The sequence below is a fragment of the Catharus ustulatus genome, chromosome 9 (genome assembly GCF_009819885.2).
Source record: "Catharus ustulatus isolate bCatUst1 chromosome 9, bCatUst1.pri.v2, whole genome shotgun sequence".
Lineage (NCBI taxonomy): Eukaryota > Metazoa > Chordata > Aves > Passeriformes > Turdidae > Catharus > Catharus ustulatus.
The window spans coordinates 9,002,832-9,023,547 of NC_046229.1; the positions used below are offsets into that span (position 1 = coordinate 9,002,832).

The 20,716-nt window shown below is 42.8% G+C and overlaps 1 protein-coding gene across 1 annotated transcript in view; it reads left to right on the forward strand.

Moving 5' to 3' along the window:
- Positions 1-20,716, forward strand: part of TRABD2B (TraB domain containing 2B) — a 265,855-nt gene that overhangs the window by 161,543 nt on the left and 83,596 nt on the right. The window lies entirely within an intron of this gene.

Here is a 20,716-nt window from a genome sequence, read left to right on the forward strand (position 1 = left end):
CTTCCTTTGTGTTCCATCTGGCTGTAGAACTGTGAAGCTATAAGCACTTTTCATGCTGTTTTGTTTGTTCGCTTCCCAGACCTGTGGGCTCCTTGGCCACAGTGTAGAAAATGGTTCAGGTGCCTTTGAATCTGCCCAGGTGCTGGTGACAGTGAGTGGCAGAGCACAAACCCTTTGGTGGCACAAGCACATCTGTGTGGGTGGCCCAGGATTTCAAACCTTCTGGAGTTGCTGCAGTCAAACCTTCTAGATGGGTGACTGAACTGTTTGGTGGTGTGTCTGTACAGACTGCCTGGTGTGGGGCTTTGCACAAGTGCATGAGCTGTGTGTGTAGTAAATACCAGCATTTTAAACCATTAAGTAAAATCCAGAGTGTCCCTCTTCTGTTTAAGTGCTCTCCTGAAGTCTGCAGAACAAAGATGTCTTCAGTACTGTGAGCCTGCAACAGTACATGCTACTGTCCTTTCTCTCTTTTATTTCTTTTCCCTTTTCCAATGGAATTCACATTTCTGTGTGATAAGAGTATAAATAACAACCATTCAGTCCCCAGCTCTGCAGAATCCTGAGCACCAGCTTAAGTGTCTCTTTGAGCTCCCTTGACTTCAAGGCAGCCTGAGATTGCTGTGTCAAGAACCAATCTGCTCCTCCTGCTCCCTCTCCTTGGCAATTTCTCATTTTTGACAGAACTTTGCTTCTCATCCCATGGCTCTCACTATGAACTTTGGCAACAACTCACCTTTCGCTACTCACTTCAGTGGGAATTTTGATTAAAGACTGTGGGTTTTAGCAGAGACACGTGCATTCTGATGTATTTATTTTTTGAGTGTATCCGGACTGTATTTTCCCAAGCTTATTTAATCTCAGGCTTGGCTGATATTTCTGGCCCAGGAGTTTTGCTTAACTGTTTTTACAGTAGGAGAATATATCATGATGGCTCATAATTGGACAGGCATTCATAAAAACCAGCCTGTCTAACCCAAAGAGTGAGGTTTGTCAGAGATTATCAAACATGATGGCTTAGATAAGTTTCCAGTTTTGGAAATCCCTTAACCAGTGCATAAATGGAGATAAACTGGACATCACTGCCCACTTGTCGTGCTCTACACATTTTTCCAAAGCATCAGCAACAGGCTAGAAATTAGGTGGATCAAGGATCCAACCCACTGCAGCTATTTGTTTGTGCTAATAAAAGAAGTGAAATTAAGCCAAAACATTCTTTAGAAAGGCAGTTTTAACTTCTGGGAGGTTTGAGCTTTCTTTCCCTGTCCCCATCAGTGAGCACCTACCTGAAACTGCCAGGGAGCATCCCTTGGGAAGGCTGGCTCCTAAAGAGCAAGTGCCATTTTGTGTTTTAGGCTCGTTTCTGGTGATGTTGGAAACTGCCTTTGTTGCTGGGCTGTTTTGTTTCCCCAGCACTGAGCGTGGCAGGACAGAGCAGACACGCAGCCGGACTTATTGAAAACTGGGATGTGGGAGATGCCGAGGAAAGCTTTTTGTTTTGGGTTCTTTGTTCCAGCATCCCTTTGGCTTTTCTCACCAAATTGGGCCATCCCTGCAGGCTATCCCTACTTTAATACAATTAATTCCTGCTTTCTTCTCTGGGCTGTTTTTTTTCCTTCATGCAGTGAACATTAAGAAAATTACTAATTTTTTTTCAATGCCAAAACTTTTATGTGACCAAAGTGCAGGCAAGTTCATTTCCTCTTATGATTCAAATACGGGGTTTCTTTTCCTGAAGGATCTTTGTTTCCTTTTTTCCCCCATGAACTGAATTAGAAGAGTGGGGTTTACTGATGAATCTTTTATTTTACATCCTTACATCTATTTAATTTTGAGACATTTCTTTGGTATGTGCTTGGGTCATGAATTCAAATTGTTTTATAAAACTTTGAGGGTTTGGTTTTGTCTTTTATGAAAGTAAAGGATGTTTTTGATGAGGCTTTAACGTTTTCCCATGAATTCTGAAGTGCAACATTTTAGGAATGCACTTCAGGTTAGGATAGGCATGATGGAGTTCTGAGGGAGTTTATTTGCTCCCAGAACAGTGCAATCTAAGATTCTGCATTTCTAAGACTAAGATGATGAAGGGGAAATAATTTGGAAAAAAAAAATTATTCTGGACAATGTGCTTCAGAAGATATTGCCCTTTATGCCAAGCATGATCTCTGCATTAATCTCTTAATTCTGAGGATGTTGGAACTAATGAATGAATAGTAATTAAATTATATATGTGTATTATGAATTGTTTTCCAAATTTCGTAATCAGCATCATAGTTTCTGGGAAAGGAAGAATTGGATAAAACTGTGCTGCCAAATAAAATTAGGAAAATAAGTATTTTTCTAAGTAAGAAAATAAGCCTGTTAGGAGAAAAGCACCTTGGAAACACTTCAACAAATGCAGTTTTACAGAGCAGGGCTGCTCTAGGAGGGAGCCCCAAGCCCTGCAGGATGATTCATATGGACTCAGAGGTGTCCTGTTACTCCCAGGTATAACTGGAGCCAAGGGGCTGGGAAACAGGATCTGTCCCAGAAAACAGCCCTCCCGAGGCAGAGCCTGCCTGTTCCTCTGGTGGCCTCCCTGCAGGGAGCTGTACCTTGTGGATGCTGCTGTCAGGAAGTTTTACCTGGCTTTTGCACAGCTACATGCAGCAACTGAGGCTCTGTTGCTCTCTTGGGCCATCATCCTCAGTTTATTTTAAGATTCCAGTGCCATGGATGGGTAGTTCTGCAGCATCTAATAATGAATTTGTATAATAAGCTTGACTGAGGCAGAAGGCACCACACAGGTGTCTTTGCAAACTGAAGTCAGGTTTGGCTCAGTGTATCCTGCTCCATGACTGTAGAACCAAAACAAAAAACCACAAAAGACCCCAAACAAATCCAGTGAGTGGCTTCAGATTAAAAACAAGGTGAAGATATCCTGGCAGCCTGCTGGTGCTGGAGCCTGGTGCCACTGGGCTGGAGGATGCAGGTGTCTGTGAGCAGAGAGTGGTGTGGCCAGAAATCCCTCCTGGGCTGAAACATGGCAGAGTTAAAGCCCTGTCCCTATAACAAAAAATGCACTTTACCATCAGAAAAAAACACATCTCACCCAGGTGGAGGGAGATGTGGCAACCCCTCTGACCAGATCTAAATAATCTTCCTGTGGGGACAGATTTCACACCCTGGTCCCAGCAGATCTGGAGGCCAGGTCACCACTCAGCGCTCAGGTGGAAGATGTTGCCATTGAACTGACTGGAATACAGCAGGCAAATTAATTTAGTTGCATGTTTATGGGTTGTTTATTGCCTATTTTATGCACAGATTTTCTCCCTTCTTCATCCTGCCTTCTTTCTGAAAAGAAGGCTGATCAAAATCTTTCAGCTGATAGTTTTTTGGGTATTTGTGGAAAATAGAATTTTGTGTTTTCTTCTGGAAAAACAAGTCCATTTTTGCAGATGTCAATCAAAATCCCAGGTGCTTGGGTGTCATTGCTCTCTTGTAAACTGGAATTCCCACTAAAAGTTTCTCTATATACCACTTAGAGCTGTGCTACAAAGATCTTGTGCATCACAGGAGAGCTGGTTCTGGGTCTGGCCTGTAATAGCACGAGGCTGTGAAACATCCAACAGACAAATCCTGGGGACAAAGGAGAGGGCAGGGGACAGGCATTTGAATATCCAAGCAAGCTGAGATAAAACAGTTTTTCATAAAGTGAAGCAAAGTTTTATTATGCTGTTGAAAGATGGGGGGTTTTGTTCCCGTCAAAAGTATTAAAACAACAACAAAAAAAATTACACAATTCTGAAAGGAACTTTTCAGTCTTCTGTCATTCTTAAAAATAAAAAATAGACTTTTCAATAGATTTCCGCCTTTTCCGTCTTCCATGACTTTACTTGGAGTAATTCAGACTTTAAATTTATTCCTTTATAAAACACGTAGAAGTGAAAATAGCCATTTATTCTTTCTACTTTCATTTCTTTCTCTTCTCCAAGAAAAATACAGGCACTGGGTAAAAGAGACCCAGCTCTGTACCCAGTTCTGTAGACTTTGTTCTATTCCTGCCAGGGTTTACCATGTCCAGATTTAATGTGAAAATCTTACCATACCTGTATTCACAGTAACTGCACCCTAGGAATGAAACAGCAGTTGTTGTTTGTGCAGTTAAATGATATTTTTCATTTTATGGGCAGGGTAACTTTGTCCTTTGAATGAGTTCTAAATAGAGTACTTCCAAGTAAAATTTGGGCATTTGCTTGGGTTTTGTGTTTTGACAGTCATGATGGTTTACTTGGAATTATTGATCTGTAATAACAGTGAAGTGCCTTAGACATCATTTATCCAGACAATTTATAAAGGTCCATTTGCAGTCAAGAAAGAGACACACTGCCAAGAGCACACGGGCTGTTAAAAAGAGTTAATATTTTGGCAACTAAGACCATACACATGAAGTCAATGTTTAAGAAAAAACCACTCTGGTTTATTTCATTTTTATGGGCAAATAATTTTCAAGTAACACTTATGATAACAGATGGATAAATTTATGTCTGCAGTTAATTTGAACGATAATTTCCTTAGGATGTTTTACTTGCATTTTTTTTTCCTTTCTTTCTTTTATGAGAGCTGTCAGTTTTGTAGCTGAGAGCTGGATTTACTGCTTCAGAAATTCAGATGCTGCTCCAGTTCACAATGTTTATTAGCAGCCAGATCAGTAGGCTTTAAGGCAGTGGGTTTTGTTTCTTAAAATAATAAATATATCATAGAGAATATTCTTTTACTGAGACAGTTGAAATGCAAGTACCATAGCATCTCTCACAGCAAGAGGGGAAGCAAATTGTCTCTGGACCACTATTCTGGGGTGGAGGAAAGCACATGTTAAACCATCCCACCAGTCCCCACAGCATCTGAGAGGTCAGGGAGGACCCAGCTGTTGTCTGTGGTGTGGTGGAAGCCAGATTGCCCTCAGCTCCTGATGAAACTGGGGATAACAGAGATCTGTTTGTGTGAAAGTTGGAGCACTCCTGCTCATCTGCAGGCTTAGGTGGCTGAGCTTAGGTACATATTTGTTGATGGATTAGGTTTAAATTTCTGACATGTTCTGCAAGAAAATAAATACAGGCTCTGCTGTAGATGTCTGTGTGCTGCCATGAAAGCAGAAGTAGCAGCAGCAGAAGTAGAATTTGATCATTTCCAGGTTAGAAGAGGTGAATTCCCTGCCCATCCTTCAGAGTTCTCTGAGTCATCACTGGATGGGCAGCATCATCAGGAATGATTCTGGTCATCATAAATTAGACTGTTAGCAGGAACCATTGAATAGTTTGGGTTGAAAAAAACCATTAAAGGTCATCTAATCCAAGCTCTCAAACAGCAGTTACTGTCTTCCAAAGTAAATGTTCTCTGGTGGTTCTTCATAATGGGCTCAGAAGTTGCTTGCACTCTGTTTTCAGTAGGGAAAGAGAGAATTGTGCAACTTTTCTACAGGATGGGGTTGGTACAACAGCACAACATGAATAATGTAGTCCTCAGCTTTTTCCCTTTTGTCCTCTCTGCAGAGGATTCCCAAGGGAATTTCCACACATATCATTTTAGATACTTGGTGTACACAAGGCTCACCCTTCACCTTCTGCAGTGAGCAGAGTTACAGACATCTCCAAGGTGGCTCAAGTCTGTGATGGCCTTGATCACCACTGAGATGTTTGTACTTTGCTCTGAAAACTAAAGCATGCCTGAGGAGGTAGCCAGGTGATGTAACTTGAACATGCTTCACAACAGGTAGCAAGCTGGCCACATCTGAGCTGGAGCATTACGGATGTTTAATTCTGGGGGAAGTGGCCAGAGGAGAGGTGGCAGTGGGATTTTGTTGGAGAACCATATTTCTACTCAGTAGTTTGGAAAAGGAAAGGAAGTGATGGATACTATGAGCAACTGAAACTCCACTAATTAAAATCCTGAGAGCCTTTGTGAAGATCATTGGCACCTGTCATGGGATCTGGCACTGGGGTTCACGTGTGTTACTTGGAAGGTTTTTTTCAGGAGGGAAGTGCCTTGAGGCCACTGTCCCACTGCACACTGAGGGATGGGGATTTACAGATGTTGAATATGCAAATAACTGCTTTGCACTCCCAACTGAGGCAGTATTGAGTGCAGATCAGGCACCAGCATCGCTGTTGTGTCACTAGGAACCAACTCATTGGAAGTCTGGACCTTTCTCCACCAGGATTGTGGAGCTTTTTACGATTTTCACTCATCATCTCAGATCCTGTGTGGAACACAAAAGGAAAAAAAGGAGGGGGAAAAAAGAAAGCACTTGCAGGCTGGAATATAAAGAGACTTTATCCCCCAGGTCAGGCGTCCTGATCCAATGCTGATTAGTGGTGCTACTGACATCACCAGCACAGTTCATCAACGGGGTTGTCTCAGTGGAGCAAGAAGTTGGCGACCAGGAGATTGAACTTGGCCAGCCTTCAAAAGAGAAGAAAAGGGTGAATTAACAGTTTGCAGATGCTAGAATTCCCTCTGCTCATGTTTATTTGGGCATCCAGATGCTTGTAGTGAGGTCAGCCTGTTTTTGTGTACAGACTTCTTTTACTATTAGTTTTTAAGGCAAAGTATCACTTTGCTTTTAGAAATAGACTTGCATGCTAATTTTGACCAAAACCATGGAACTGATTCATTTAAAAGTCTTCATTAAACAGGCAATGCCTGATTCTCTTTTCAGACACTCTGTTGTAAATCAGGAGATACTCCACTGGGGAAAAGCTTGTTCCAAGTGCAAATCCAGCCTGCAGCCTTTAAAAAAAAATAAGGGAACTTTTTAAATGTACATTGATCTTGTATAATACAGGGGTTTTGAAGTCCCTGAATATTTGCTTTTCACCTGAAGCTTAAATCGGCAAAGAGCACCTCGGTTAGGGAGGCCAAAATAAACCTGCCTGCACCACCCTTTTGTGGAAAGGGAACTTCTGTTCTGAAGGCTGATTCCTGTAATTCTGATTTGAGAAACTCCTGTTGTATAACAAGATACTAACTGTAGAAACATAGCATAGCCTATGCAATAGTGAGAGTTGCCTTGAGACCTCTGTCACCTGTACCAACCAAGGAAGGCAACAGGTGAAAGAAAAGACTCCAGTATTTGAGGTTGCAATTTGTTTTTTCCCCTGGTATGCCACCACCTAAACTGTTGAGGTAAGCTGGACAAGCCCTGGGCTGTGTTTGGTGGTCTGGTGGAGAATTCATTGTGCTCAGCAGGGAGTCCTGCCTGGCCACTGCCACCTTTGCTTTCATTGTTGCTCCACATTGTGTGTGCAACCCCAAATCCAGGTCTTTGTTTGCCAGTTGCAGATATTCAAAGAAATGCTGAAAGCAACTAAAACGGGCCTTGCAAACTTCAGTGTGTACATTCACCACCTCTGGTGTAATTTTGCCCATGATGAATGGGGAAGGTTGCCTGTACCCTGTAGGATTTGGGTTTAAAGAAGCACATACATTAATGTCAGCTCCTCTGGGTCCCTGACATTTTCATATCATATTTATTATTATGCCTGTTCCAAGTTCTACTGTATAAGCCTAATTCTGCCTCTCTGTTCTCAAAGGAAAGAAAACTCTATTGGCCCCTCCTGCCCTATAATATAGGGATTTTGGCTATGTCCTTACTGTATTTCTCTTCAACATTTGAGATGTAAAAATGTAGACATAATTTGGGAAATTTTCATAACTGAAGAAGCATGAGAGGCTTAAGCATCTGCTGAACAGGAATGGGCTTAAGCATGGGATGAAATATTTTTTCACCCCCGCACACACACACACGCAAGAGCTTGCTGTGGATCCACAGGCCACCCTGTAAGCTCTCAGGAGACCAGGCAGAGCTCCCATATAACTCTAGATTTCATAATGGGAGTGTTGAAATCAATATATGGATGCCAGACAATTCATCACTTCCCATCCCAAAGCTCAGCTGAAAATTCCCATCCAGCTCTAACAGTGCTGTTGGGAAGATTTTATAAGAGCAGTGAGGTGAACCCAAGGACTGGCCACCTTTCTCTGACACTGGGGTTTCTGTGGGATGCTCCTGTGGAAGGCAAGCAGATTGCAAAGGGTTCAAAGATCTTGTCACAGCTGGGATACCTTTGTGTGCTGCCTGCACTGACCAAAATATCTGCACCCAAGTTACTCCTAGTCCCCCTGCTGTCTGGTGTTGTCCCAGAGCAGTAGGAAATCTGGTTACTCCTTTTCCTTGAATTCAAAGCCTGGAGTGAAAGCAAAGATCCTTCAGTGGTGTTTCAAATTAATGCAAGTTGATGGGGTTGGCCTGAGTTCACGTTCCTTTCTTCTGCCCCTCCTGCCTGGGTGCGTACTCCAGAGGAGGAGCAGGGATGTCCCAAGGCATCCTGGACCACCATAGCTGAATTCCCTGCAGCTCCACTCTTGGAGCCTCCAGCTGTTGGAGCAGAAGCTGGAAAGGGAATTTAGTAAAACCAGACATTAAGGAACCAGTTTGTACTGCTTGTGGTGTTGGTCTCTTGGAGGTTCACGCCATTTCTGACCAGTTTTAGAGCCAAGTTGCAGGAGGACTGCATATGGAGAAGAACCAGTGGTAGTCTTGGTGCCTTGGAAAGGCAGGGCACAACTGTTGGCTGGAGTCAGTTGTTTTGCAAAAGTGGATTTGAAGCTGAAAGCTTTAGAAAGCCTGGCTGTAATTTATGTGGATTTCTTGAGGATTTTTACTGGTATGGAAACTGGGACTGGAAATCTCATTAAACTGGGCGTTCTTGTGAGAGTTTCAGGTTTTCTTAGTCATGGTTGTGCCAGGAATATCATCAGAGAAAACTTGCTGAGAAAGGATTTATGGATTTGGGATCAGGTCCTATTCTCACGGAATTAATGGTAGTTCTGCAACTGACATCAAGGTGACTGGCATGTGCACCTGGATGAGACATTATTTATTTGTCATTCCAGGTCTTTAATCTAGGCTGCCACTTTCACATCAATACCCTCTTTATAAGCCTATTAAATCCCAGTTCCATTGTTATTTTCTCTGGTAGATCACAAGAGATGTGTCAAGGAAAAGAAAATGTATGCGCAGTATACCTCTGCCCAAGAACAATATTTAAACATCAGAAATGTAAAGTGAAGGTAGAATTACTTAGAGGGGCAGAAGGGAAATAATTAAAGCTCCAGCCGGCAAGACGAGATGTCGTAAACTTCAGTTATTCACCTCTCTTAGACATTCAAAACACAAACTTTGCCACTGTTCAGGCATTTTATAGAGGCCTGCAGAAAGCAACAGAGAGGTCTCTTGGACAAAATTGCTCTGGTGGCAACTGAAACTGGGCTCCAGCCCAAGTCCAATAGCTGAGCTGCCATCTGAAACGGGAAAACGTTCGGGTTCGTGCCTGAATCTCAGCTCCCTTTGTGCTCTCTTCAGTAGAAACCCCAAATCTGGACTGGACTGGTGGGGAGAGAGAAGAAACTTCAGTCTGTGGAGAAATGTTGCTGTTTCAAATTGGTTTCGGAAGAGATTGCTCACAAAACTGGAAAATATGGTAATTCTTGGCAAAAACGGACTGACTTGCAGGTAGACAAACCCTTCTTCCTAGAAAAGTTTACTGAAGAGTTGTAAACTGAAATATGGCAAAATATGATTTCAGATCTCCCAGGCTTTGGTTAGTTAACTTCCAGGCAGGTAGTGGGAATGAAGAGGTAGGTGAATAAACAAAAAGCCAGATCAGTCTACCTTGGAACTTCCAGTTTGCAAGACATAATCAATGAGGCCTACCAAATGCTAAGATTTAGATAAAATTTTGCTCATTGCATGACAGTTACTCTGCCAGAGAACTTGCAAACACCTTTTTAATCTAAACACAATATTTTGGTGGAGTTCAGCTTTGAAACTCTTTGTCAGAAAAGTTAAATCTCCCATAATTTTCCTGGAATAATGTTGCAGGATTAAAACCAATGTGACTTGTATTTAAATTAATAACTTAAGTCTTTCTTAGTATTTTTCTGTACTTTATTATGGGAAATACCTTAAATACTGAGGTTTGCAAACTTTTTAAAATAGTATTTATACACTGGAGGTAAATGGAGAGAAAAATCAAATGCCACCACTGGGTTAACTCGGTATGAAATTGAGCACCAGTTTTCAGTATTTATACAGAATTCACATTCACTTTGTGTTTTTCCTTGAGGTGTTTGAGGTACAGTGAAACTGCTGTGAGGTTCTTATCACTTAGCGATCTGGTCTGGTTCCAGTTGAAAATTCTACAGTACCTCTCACTGGGAGGATTGGTTTAAAAGGAACAGAGATCTGCCAAAGAAATAAAGACTTTATTATTGACATCAATGCTATTTTTAATCTGGTTTCCTAAGGAAATGAGGCTTAGGCCATGGCAGTGTTTGTGAGTATGAGCGTGTGTGTATATAGGTGTGTGTGACTATGTCCTTCACCCTCGTAAATTTTTCATCTGTTAGCTGATTATAACCAAACCTGACAGATGGCTGAGTCTCCAAGATAATAAGTTCTTGCATGCTTCATGAAAATAAGTGATTGGATGGAAGAAAAAGACATTCATAGTGTGTGTCCACTGAAAGGGCACAGCACGAGCTCAACTTTTATTAGAGAAAATCCCAGTGGGAGAGGGAGGGGAGCCACATCCCCATAGACAACAGCATTTTTCTAGTTCCTCTGCACAGGGGAGGCTTTGGTGTGTAGTAAATAGATCAGACATAGCATGGTTTAAATGTAATGATGATGTTTGCAGCAAATAGTTATTATTCAGACTATCTGAGGAGCCCATTACCTTTGGGCTGCCCTCTAATGAGGTGCTCATTCTCAAGGCCAGAGCAGTGCCAGGGAGCAAGTTAATAAATGTGACCGAGGCATGGCTCCAGGACTCTATAAACCTAATGAGTCGTGGGCACTCCAACTGTGCAGCCTCACTACTGCTAATTGGCCAAGTGTGCCATCAACCATGCCCAAAAATGTTCTTAAGTGGACAAGGGGTGAAAAGAGCATCAGGAACTCCTGTGAGTCCGGGAGGCAGCCTGGGGCAGCATTCCTGTGTGCAGAGTTCAGGAACACTTTCCCCAGAACCAAGGTCATTCCCTTGAGAGCTGAAGCAGCTCACTGGCAGTGGGGAGAAAAACTAAGAAACAAAGGAAAGAGTAAAGCATGACCAGGAGGAGAGGGGTTTGCAACTTTAACTTATCAGACAAGGGGATGGTTGTCACGTAGCAGCTGGAGAAGATGCTCTGAAAACATTGTGATGAGGAGAGCACTTGAAACCTTTCCAAAGAAAAATACAGATGGGGATCAGAAAAGCCAAACCAGGGTTAGTGCTTAATTTTACTCTTTTTTTTTTTTTTTTGCTTGAGATTAAAAATTATGTATTTAGTGTCTTGGTAACAGTGGCAGCTGTTGGGGTGGGTCTCTCCCTCTTGAACTCTAGGTGTCTGAAAGTTCAGTGTGTGTTCTGTATAAGACCATCAGTTCCTTTGAAACCCTCAGAGGACAAATCCTCCCACTTACCTCAGATGCATATTTTAAGATGGAAGGAATTGCCCTCTGGAGATATCTTTCCACTGACCACAGAGGAAACCTAAAAAACTGGCCTCCAGCAGATGCCTGACTTTCAGATGAGTGGGATTTGTTGAACCCTGAGAGCAGGAGTCAGGAATTCAGGGTGTTCTGTCCTTACCTCTACCTGACCTTGAACAAGCTGCTCATTGCACTGAGCACTCCCTGAACAACATTTTGCATTGCTGCCAATGGTAGAACATTGTTAGTCCTGAGGCAAATTTGTAAGCAGAAGACTGACACAGGATTGCTGTCTGTCATGCCTTGGAGAGCATCTTGGTGGGGTCTCAAGGAGAGAAGGAAGTCCTTTGCCACCAGCTCTGGAAAACTCATCCAGGGCTGGGTTTCTTTGGGCTGGGAGAAGGAGCTGTAACACCCAGCAGTGTGCAACTTTCCCATCCTGTCGTGTGATATGGTTGGAGCCCAAGATTCACCAGACATTTTGTCTGCTGTGCAGATGTCCCTGTGAGCCCCAGTGCTCAGAACAAGCTCTCCATCTCTGTGGTTGCATGGAAGAGGTGCATTTGGACATGCAGAAGTGTGGAGAGTTTCCATCTTTTCTCTCCTCTTGGCTTGAGGGAACAGAAGCCGCTTCAGTTCCAGCACAGTCATTCACAGCCTGGTCTGCCTGGAGAAGAACTGCAGACAGGAGAGCAGGCTCTCATTCTGTTCATCTTCATTTTGCAAGGGAAGAAGCAAACAGTCAAAACAAAAAAAAAGTGTTTTGACATCCTATGTGTCTGATCTTTCACTGTTCTCTTACAGCCAGGCCAAATCCATGTAAGCACTGTCAGTGAGGAGTGATTCAGACTTGGAGACCCTTTGAAAAAGCCTTCTGATATATCTCGGTTTTTTGCATGCAAGACTTAGAGGCAAATAAGAAGGCATGTGGGTGGGTTTTCTGTTTTGTTATTTTAGCATTATGGAGATAGTCTCCCCTGTGGGGTCACTCACCAGGTCTGTAGTGTTTACTCAGCATTTCTCTGAAACACCAGCATCTTAGAAGTTGTCTTCCTGAATTTACATTCCCAGTTGAATCATGTCCCACACAATAAAAGCCCCAGTGTTGGCTCTGGTTAAAGTCCTCCCGTCAAAAGGGAGCCCTCGGTCCTGGCGCTTTTGTTTTCCTTCAGCCCTGCCAATCACCCCTTGCCTTTGCCCAAAGTTTGTTGTCTTTGCAGTGGGTCCCAGCGTGAGCTACCAAAAGGCTGGCTGAGCCAGCCGGGGGATGCTGTCAGCCTCAGCCCAGCACACGATCCTGCACCTCCCTGCCTCACAAAGGGCCTTTTCACCGGCCCACCGCAGCCCCCAGCTTTCATTTCATGTGCTACAATTAATCTGTATTTATTGCCACTTATCCTAAATGGCTAACAATATCAAGAGTTTAAAAAGTGCTTTTAATGTCAAACTGGGTCAATTAAAACTCTACTTAAAATATTTGCAAAACTCCTCGCCTGAAAGTTACCCCCTCAGTCTGCTGTTAACCAAAATGGTTTAAATAAATACACGCAGCTTGAAGAGAGTGACATTTGGTAAAATTCCTCGTGATATTTTAGTAGAATCCAGGATTAATTTCCTTATTCTGATATTCACTTGCATTTTTATTTAATAAGAGGAGAAAAATTAATGATATTTTAGATGGTTATAAGTATTTGAAAAATTGAAACAATCAATTAAATACTCTCAAGAGATAGCCTCAAAACTTTTAATGCCAGAAGAGACTGTAAGATTAATTGGTTTGGTCTCCTGGAATTTCATCCTGTTCTTTTAGACCCTAACACCATGTGTTTAACTGTGAACTTCAAACCATCGGCCACAATTTTTAACTCCTTCAGTATTGAGTGTGGGCATTAGAAAAAAAAGAAGTAGAACATAAAATAGTAAAAAGTTAAATGATGAAAGAGTAGCTTTTACTTGTGTAAGTTGGGTTTTACTGAAGGAATCTGTTTTTTAACCTTGCAGGAAAGCCCCCAGTTTTGCCTTCAACATTTAAAGCTCAGTTTGCAGGGCAGCTGCTGTGCTGCCCACGAGGACTCAGGACTTTGACACAACTCAGCCAGGGTTGCACTTTGTTAGGGTGGTGGCACACATCAGGTGGAGAAGCCCCAGGAGGGACCCCCAGGTAGGACTTAGCTGGGTTGGAGCAGATGCACAGATTAAGTGAGATCCCAGGCTGAGGGCATTAACTACCTAAACTTTGGTTCACATGGAGCCACTTGGACTTAAACCTCTGTTCCTCAAACACTTACTGTGAGGAGCAGCATTAATGAAGCCTGGTTTCCTATGGATTTAGGTAATTTGCTTGGATTCCCAGCAGTCTAATAAGGTTTGAGCTGTAGCTGAGTCATTTCTATTAATTAGGGCATTTGTGTTATCTTTATGGGTCTCTGATGTCCCTAAAAAGTCTCACTCTGCAACTTTTCTTTCCACTGGAGAGATCAGTGAGTCTCTATCCAGCCATCTGTATTCATAAAATATATAAGAAAGGGCTCTCTTGGAGACAGCTGCTTTTCTGTCTAATAGATTTGAAATTTGCCCATGGGTTCAGAATATTTCAAGGGAGATCATAAAAACAAAAACATAGACAGAAAGAGACAGCAGGATCCTGTAAGCATCGTGGTTTTTGGAAGCAAGGTTAAAATGAAATTGCCATATTTATGCAGTGTAAATATTGCACAACTTGAGGATACCAAATGGTTTCAATCATTTCTTTAGTAATTTCTTCCTGTAGAATATTTAATTAAACAAATCTGACTTTTTGAAATGCTTTTTTTTTTCATTTTTATAGATTTGACATGGAAACACATTTTGAAAAATTTCTTTTGTGTAGGAAACAACATAGAAAAAATGTATTTTTTCTTCTTTTGATCTTTGCCGTCCATAAAGAGAGTATGATTATGTCACTTTGTTGGAAAGCAATTATTGTTCAGTATCATTCAGAACACAAAGATACTGGTTTGTGGATGTGCTTTTATTGCTCATTAGTTCCTGTCCTATTTGTTATTCTTTTTGGTTTTGTTCTTAATCTTAGTCACTATGTGAACAAGCCAAGGGGTGCTGATGTCTAATTGCATCCCAAGAATGGCAAACAGCACAAAGCCAACAGCTTGCAAACAAGGCAGACTGAAATATGTTTGCATAAACCCTTTTTTCTCTTTTTTTAATGCTTGCAAGCAGGAATGCTGTTACTTTTTTCATCCCCAGGTTATCGTGTCCTGTCAGCCTGGTTTCAGACCTGTGTGACAGAGCCTTGTGTGGCCCTGAATCGTTTATTTCTCCTCTTTGGGTCTGACAAAAACGTCTCCCTTGAAAAGGTCAGGTTTGAGATCTGTTTGAAGACATTGCCTGTGGCAGTGTTGGCTGAGGTCTCGACAAGCTCTTATCCTGCTCAGGGACTGCTGCCTTAGACTGATTTTTGTTAAAATCTGTGATTTCCTCAAGAAGCCATTGAATGTGTTAATTTTGGGAGCTTTTCTTGCACAGATCTGGGTACCAAAGTGCCCTGGGCAGCTTCAGGGGAGGTCAGTGATGACAGGCTGGGAAGTGCAACAGCAAGGGGGGAGAGACCTCAAACTCTGTGTAGTCAGGGAGGAAATTTGGTTCCAGTTTCCATCAGAGGTACCAGCCTAGCTGTACTCATCTCTGCTAGCAACTCTGCAACCCATAGGCTGCTTTCCCTGGAATTTTGATGGAAGGTGGAAGTTCCTGTGGTTATGTTCCTACTTGGAAAGAGGTGGCTTTGGCAAGAGGAGGAAACTTCTGGTAATGTTGCCATTCAGGAAAATGCAGTGATATAAACTGAAACTCACTCTTTCCTAGGTATTGGAAAAGGAGTTCGTTCTCCAAGCATGGATCTGTAGGAAAGACACATTGCTGGTTACAATGATCAGGAAAAAATTACTTGGATTTTAATGATATTTTCTTCTAAAATTAAGTGTTTGGGATTCTCAGGCCAGGCAGGCTTTCAGCTCCTCATCTGCTTCCACTGAATATGGAGGACGAAACAAGGAGGCTTTGCCAGAATTTGGCTGAAATGAAGGAGATTCCTGATTGGGTCTCAGTAGGGGGCCAGCAGGGAGGAGGCTGGGTACCAGTCCAGTGTGGCACGGGCACAGGTCTTGTATTAATGAAATACAAACACAGTTGTGTTCAAAATCTCTTCCTGCTGGGTGAGAAAGGGAAATGAACACAGGAAAATAAAATCTGAGTCTTAAAAGGCAAGGAGTTGTGCTAAGTGCACTCTAGTTACAGCCTTGGACCACTGTGACTGTGGGAAAATGTGATGAGACAGTTTACCCAAGCACATTTGCTTTTTTCTTCTTTGTTTTGGGTGGGTTCATTCTATGCTGTTGTGTATAAGCAGGCAGTGATGGATTGCCCCACAGTTCTGTCCACAGTATCGAAGAGTGCTGGATTTAATTGTCCTGCATTTATTGTACAAAAGAAATGAGTTATGAGCCACTTTACAGCATCTCCAGTGAAAGTGATTATCAGCACTGCTCCTTGCCAGAGATATAACTCTGTCAAGCAGACTCCCTCCTCTCCTGGCTTCCTTGGAAAAAGCTCGTGAATTTACTGTCTCTTGCCAGTGAAAGCTCGGGGTAAAACACAAAACCAAAAGCTGCCAACAGCTATATATTCAGTTCAGATGTTGTAGGAATTTCTTACTCCATTTTTTTCCTTCCTTTTCCCCCGGGTGGATGATCAGTCAGGATTGCTGAAGCATGCAGCAGAAATAGCGCAGCAGAATGCGCTCTCAGCCCATGGCTCTTTTGATACTGTGGGTGAACTATGTGCCTGAGAAGACCTGGCTGTTGGCTTCAGTTGGCTTTGTCCAGGGCTCACCTGCATGCACAGCACAACTGGTTGTGATGCCAGGGAAGGAAAGCCTTCATCCCTCTGCACCCAGCCCTGTCCCACAGCTGTTTTCACAGTGCTCCTCCCTGCATTGCACAGATAACCCCAGAACAGGTTAAGCTGAGGTGGATGTATAAAAGGAATCTTATGAGCTCTGCCTCCGAGACATTGCACAATAACTCATGTGCAGAGCAGTGAGGAGTTTTGCTCTTTACTTTTTCTGTTGAACACTGCAGCATAATAAAGGACAGCAGGATTAATTTCAGGGACCGTAACGTTGCCTGTCAGGAAGATATTTGGGGGTGATGCTCCCCAGTGTTGCAGAAGAACAGCTGCCGTGGAGAATTTGTGCTGAGGTTTGTTTAGATCTGCAGAGTTACTTTCAGTACCTTCAGGAGAGCTGTCACACTCTGTGTGCTTTGGGGACATGCAGGTCCTGTCCCCTCTCTAGAAGGTTTTTCATGCTGCCATTTAAAGGAGCACAAGATTCCTGTGTGTTCACAGATATTTTTATGGCTGGGATAACCCAGATAAACAAGTGAATCAGCACATGGATAGAGATAACACTGTGTACTCAACTGTGCAAGCTCTCACAAAAGGTGCCTTTCTGCACCCCTCCCCATGAACAGACTTCACATGGTTTTATCAACAGGTCTACAACTGCCAGAAAGTGTTCTTGAGAAGAGGAAATAGAAGGGAGAAAAAGCTGTAAAAAGCCCCGTACTCTAATGGCACTACCAGGTAGCATGTGCAATTCATTTAACTATGAGTCTCCAAAAGTGTTAGCTCATAGCTGTGGTAACACTCATGGCAGCAGTCCCTGGGCTGAAAACTGTCCTGCTAATTAATAACAGCAAGGAACAGAGGTTGTGTGGAGTGTCACAGCAACAGGTCATGAATTAGGAGAGGAGCATTGGTGGTCACGTGTTCTGTAAACAGAGAACTGTATTTGAAATTATTCCCTCTGTGTGATCATGCATTTTGGATAATCAGGGCTCAGACTAGTGATGATTCCATGATTTCCTCCACTCTGTCATTCAGTTGACTTATAGTCCTTTTTAAGTCAGGTGGATATCAGCTGCAACAGAGAAAATTCCCACAGTTTGGGAGGTCATGGGTGGCTACTTGTCCATTAAGGACCAGAGTCTCCTGGGAAGAGCTGAAAGACAACCTTGTGACAAGATGGTCCTTCACTCCAGAATGCCAATCCATGGTGTATTTTTGTAGGAATATAAGGGACAGGTTCCTCAGGGGAAAAAAGAAACATAAAATCACAGAACTAACTAGGTTGGAAAACGCTTTTGAGATCATTGAGTCCAAACTTTGACCTAACACCGCCTTGTCAACCAGACCATGGCACTGAGTGCCACATCCAGTCTTCCCTTAAGTCACCTTCCAGAGACTCCACCACCTCCCAAGGCAGCCCATTCCAGTGCCAAACACAACACAGTAGTATCAGCATTTTATGCCATGCGACTTTCTTTATACTTTTTCCTTTTCAAATAGCTATTTGCCTGGTGGTGGCTGGATCCTTTTGGGATGTGGAAACAGAAACTCATGTCCATTTCTGATTCCCAGGGATCAGCAGGATTCAACAAGGAATTGAGTTTATCACTTGCTTTCGGAGTACTTTCTACAGGAGGGTGGTGATGGCTGGAACATGCTCAGGAATAGTGATTCCAGAAGCATTCTCCAATAGCAGATTACTGTGAATTGTCTATTGCAGCAAATTTAATTGAGGACTTTGCTCATAGGATTCAGTACATGCAGTACCAAGGACAGATTTCTATGTATCCAAAATCTTGAGACAATTTGACTTTTTGATCAAATAGATGTTAAGTGCTCTGTAACCAGGGGCTGTGCTGAGGGCTGGATTTTCAAAAGGCTTGAGCCCTTAGGCAGCAGTTTGGAAAACCTAGCTGAATTTCAGTGCAAGCCTGGCTGTAGAGACCTTTTATATGTTCCTTGAGCACAAAGGGACAGTCTGTCTTGAAAGTTCATGCCTTCATTAGGAGGAACTGAATCCTATTGATTTCCATGTGCATTATGGTGGGATCAGACCTCTTCAGCGTGTGACCTGTCAGCACCACACTTAAAAGCTCTGCCATGGCAACCAGGGCAGCAACCCTACTGCAGGGGAATGGGAAATGGCACGAGGTGGAGAAGGGACATCCTCTTCTCATTGACAGGAGACTTCTTCATAATAGAGAAGGGGTGGGGGGAAAGCTTGATAAGTCAAGTGGCTTGATTGGTAAGCGAGCTTACTCTAAAGTAAACACAATGCTGTATGTGTCCCATTTGCCAGTGAGATCATCTGTTTCTTTGTCAGGGAACAAAATGTGTTTCCTTTCCAAGTCCAGGGCTACTCAGGCAATTTACATGAACAAATAAAGATGAGGTTTAGCAGCACTATATAAATAAAATACAACTCTAAGTGGCCACCAAAGAACTGAGCTGCTCGAATGGAGGAGCACTGGGACGTGAGCCAGGTGGCTGCTGTTTGCCATGGCTGCTTACAATTCCCTGTCCAAGCATTGCTCAGATGCTTCTTGCTGAGGTGAGATTTATGGCTGTTGCAAAACATACTCTGGGAGATAAACAACCTCTGCCACAGAGGAACAGCAGAGCAGAGAGTGTAACATCAATCTGTGCCTTAGCCATGGGCTCCACAGAAAGTAGCTGGGCTCTTGTTAGAGTAAGAGAGTGTGCAGGAGTGTGTAAAAGTGTGTAAGGGTGTGCAAGGATGTGTGTGAGTGTGTAAGAGAGTTTAAAAAAACCAAACACTTAGATTGTTTGTATAGGATTTGACTCTATATGTAGCTGGAGTGAACCTAAGCTGCACCAAAGTGCTTATTTAGAGGTATTGTTAAACCAACAAAAAAAAAATCTTTCAGAAGTTATTTTAATATAAATATAACTGATGTGGAAGCTGCAGGTTTTAATCTCTATTCAGGGCAAAAGTTTGATGGGACTGTCAATGGGAAAGTCAGTGTGATGCTGGAAAGGCCAATGTTTTGCATCTGGATGTATTTGGTCTGTGGGTTTCACATCTGCTACCCTCAAGCACTGCCATGAATGCATATCCAAGTGATAGCTACCCTGGGCTCTGGCTCAGCAGGTGGGATGCAGTTGTTCCATGCTGTTATTGGAAATTTTCTTTATATCAGCTCATTGTTTGAAATGCTGAGACCTGGATATTCATGGTAGCTGACTCCAGGTACTTCAGTAAATTATATTAGTTATTCAGACATTGCAAGAGTTCTCCTGAATATGTCAGGTAGGAAGTAAGCCTCTCCAGAGAAAACTACAGCCCTCTTAGGAGATTGGTCTCACTCTCACAGCATCTGTCTCTCTGCACTGACTTTAATGGAGCCTTAGGTAAAGTGCTGTGGTTAAATACCTAAAGTTAGGCAAAATCTGGGCTGGGAATTGGTGCACCCCATGGACCTTACGAGGGGAACAAACCAGCATAATTTTTCCTAGTTGACAGATGAGAGACTCAATTAATATGCCCAAAGCAAACCAGAAAATCTGTGGCAGATTTAGGAAGTGATCGTGGGTGTTCTGAAGTCCAGTTATGGCCTTAACTGTTTCTGTGCCATTGCTGCTGCTCACAGCTGAGGATTTGCACCCCTCCAAACAAAACACACATTACTAGCATATTGTATGACATTTGTCTCTGTGTGTGTGTATATATCTACATAAAAACTAAGATACACCTGCATTTCCTAATGCTACAGTTACCAGGTGTTATTGAACTGTACAATTTCTCACCAAAAAAAAGAAAAAAATGGTTGTTAGGTCCAACCCAACTTTGGCTGGAGTTGGATTGGAAGTAAATCCATTGAGAATTACTGGATCCAAAGACTTCACTTGGCTCAGGAAGCCTCTGAGCTGCAAAAGGCTGGAGGCTGGAATGGGATCAGGGGGAAGGATCCCTACAGAGCTGCCCTGGTGTTTTTCTGGTGGGCTCAGCTTATTCCTGATGGACCCTTCCCATGTACCCAAAATCAACTACAGGCTGCCAACACAACTTAGCCCAGAAAGAAGAGCTTGGGTGGGCTCGTGGAGTGCATCAAGGAATATGAACCCAAACTTCTATTCAACTTCCCAGTAACTGCAGTGCCCTGAATGCTCAAGAATCCAACATGCACAATCTCATGGGATATTGTGATGCTGCTAAATTTGAAAGAATAAGACTATTTTTAGTATGAACAGTTAACTGAGTTCCCACAAATCATATTGAGAGGCATGGTTGTGATTATAGATCTGTAACATGTTTGCTGTGATAAAAAACAGACCTGA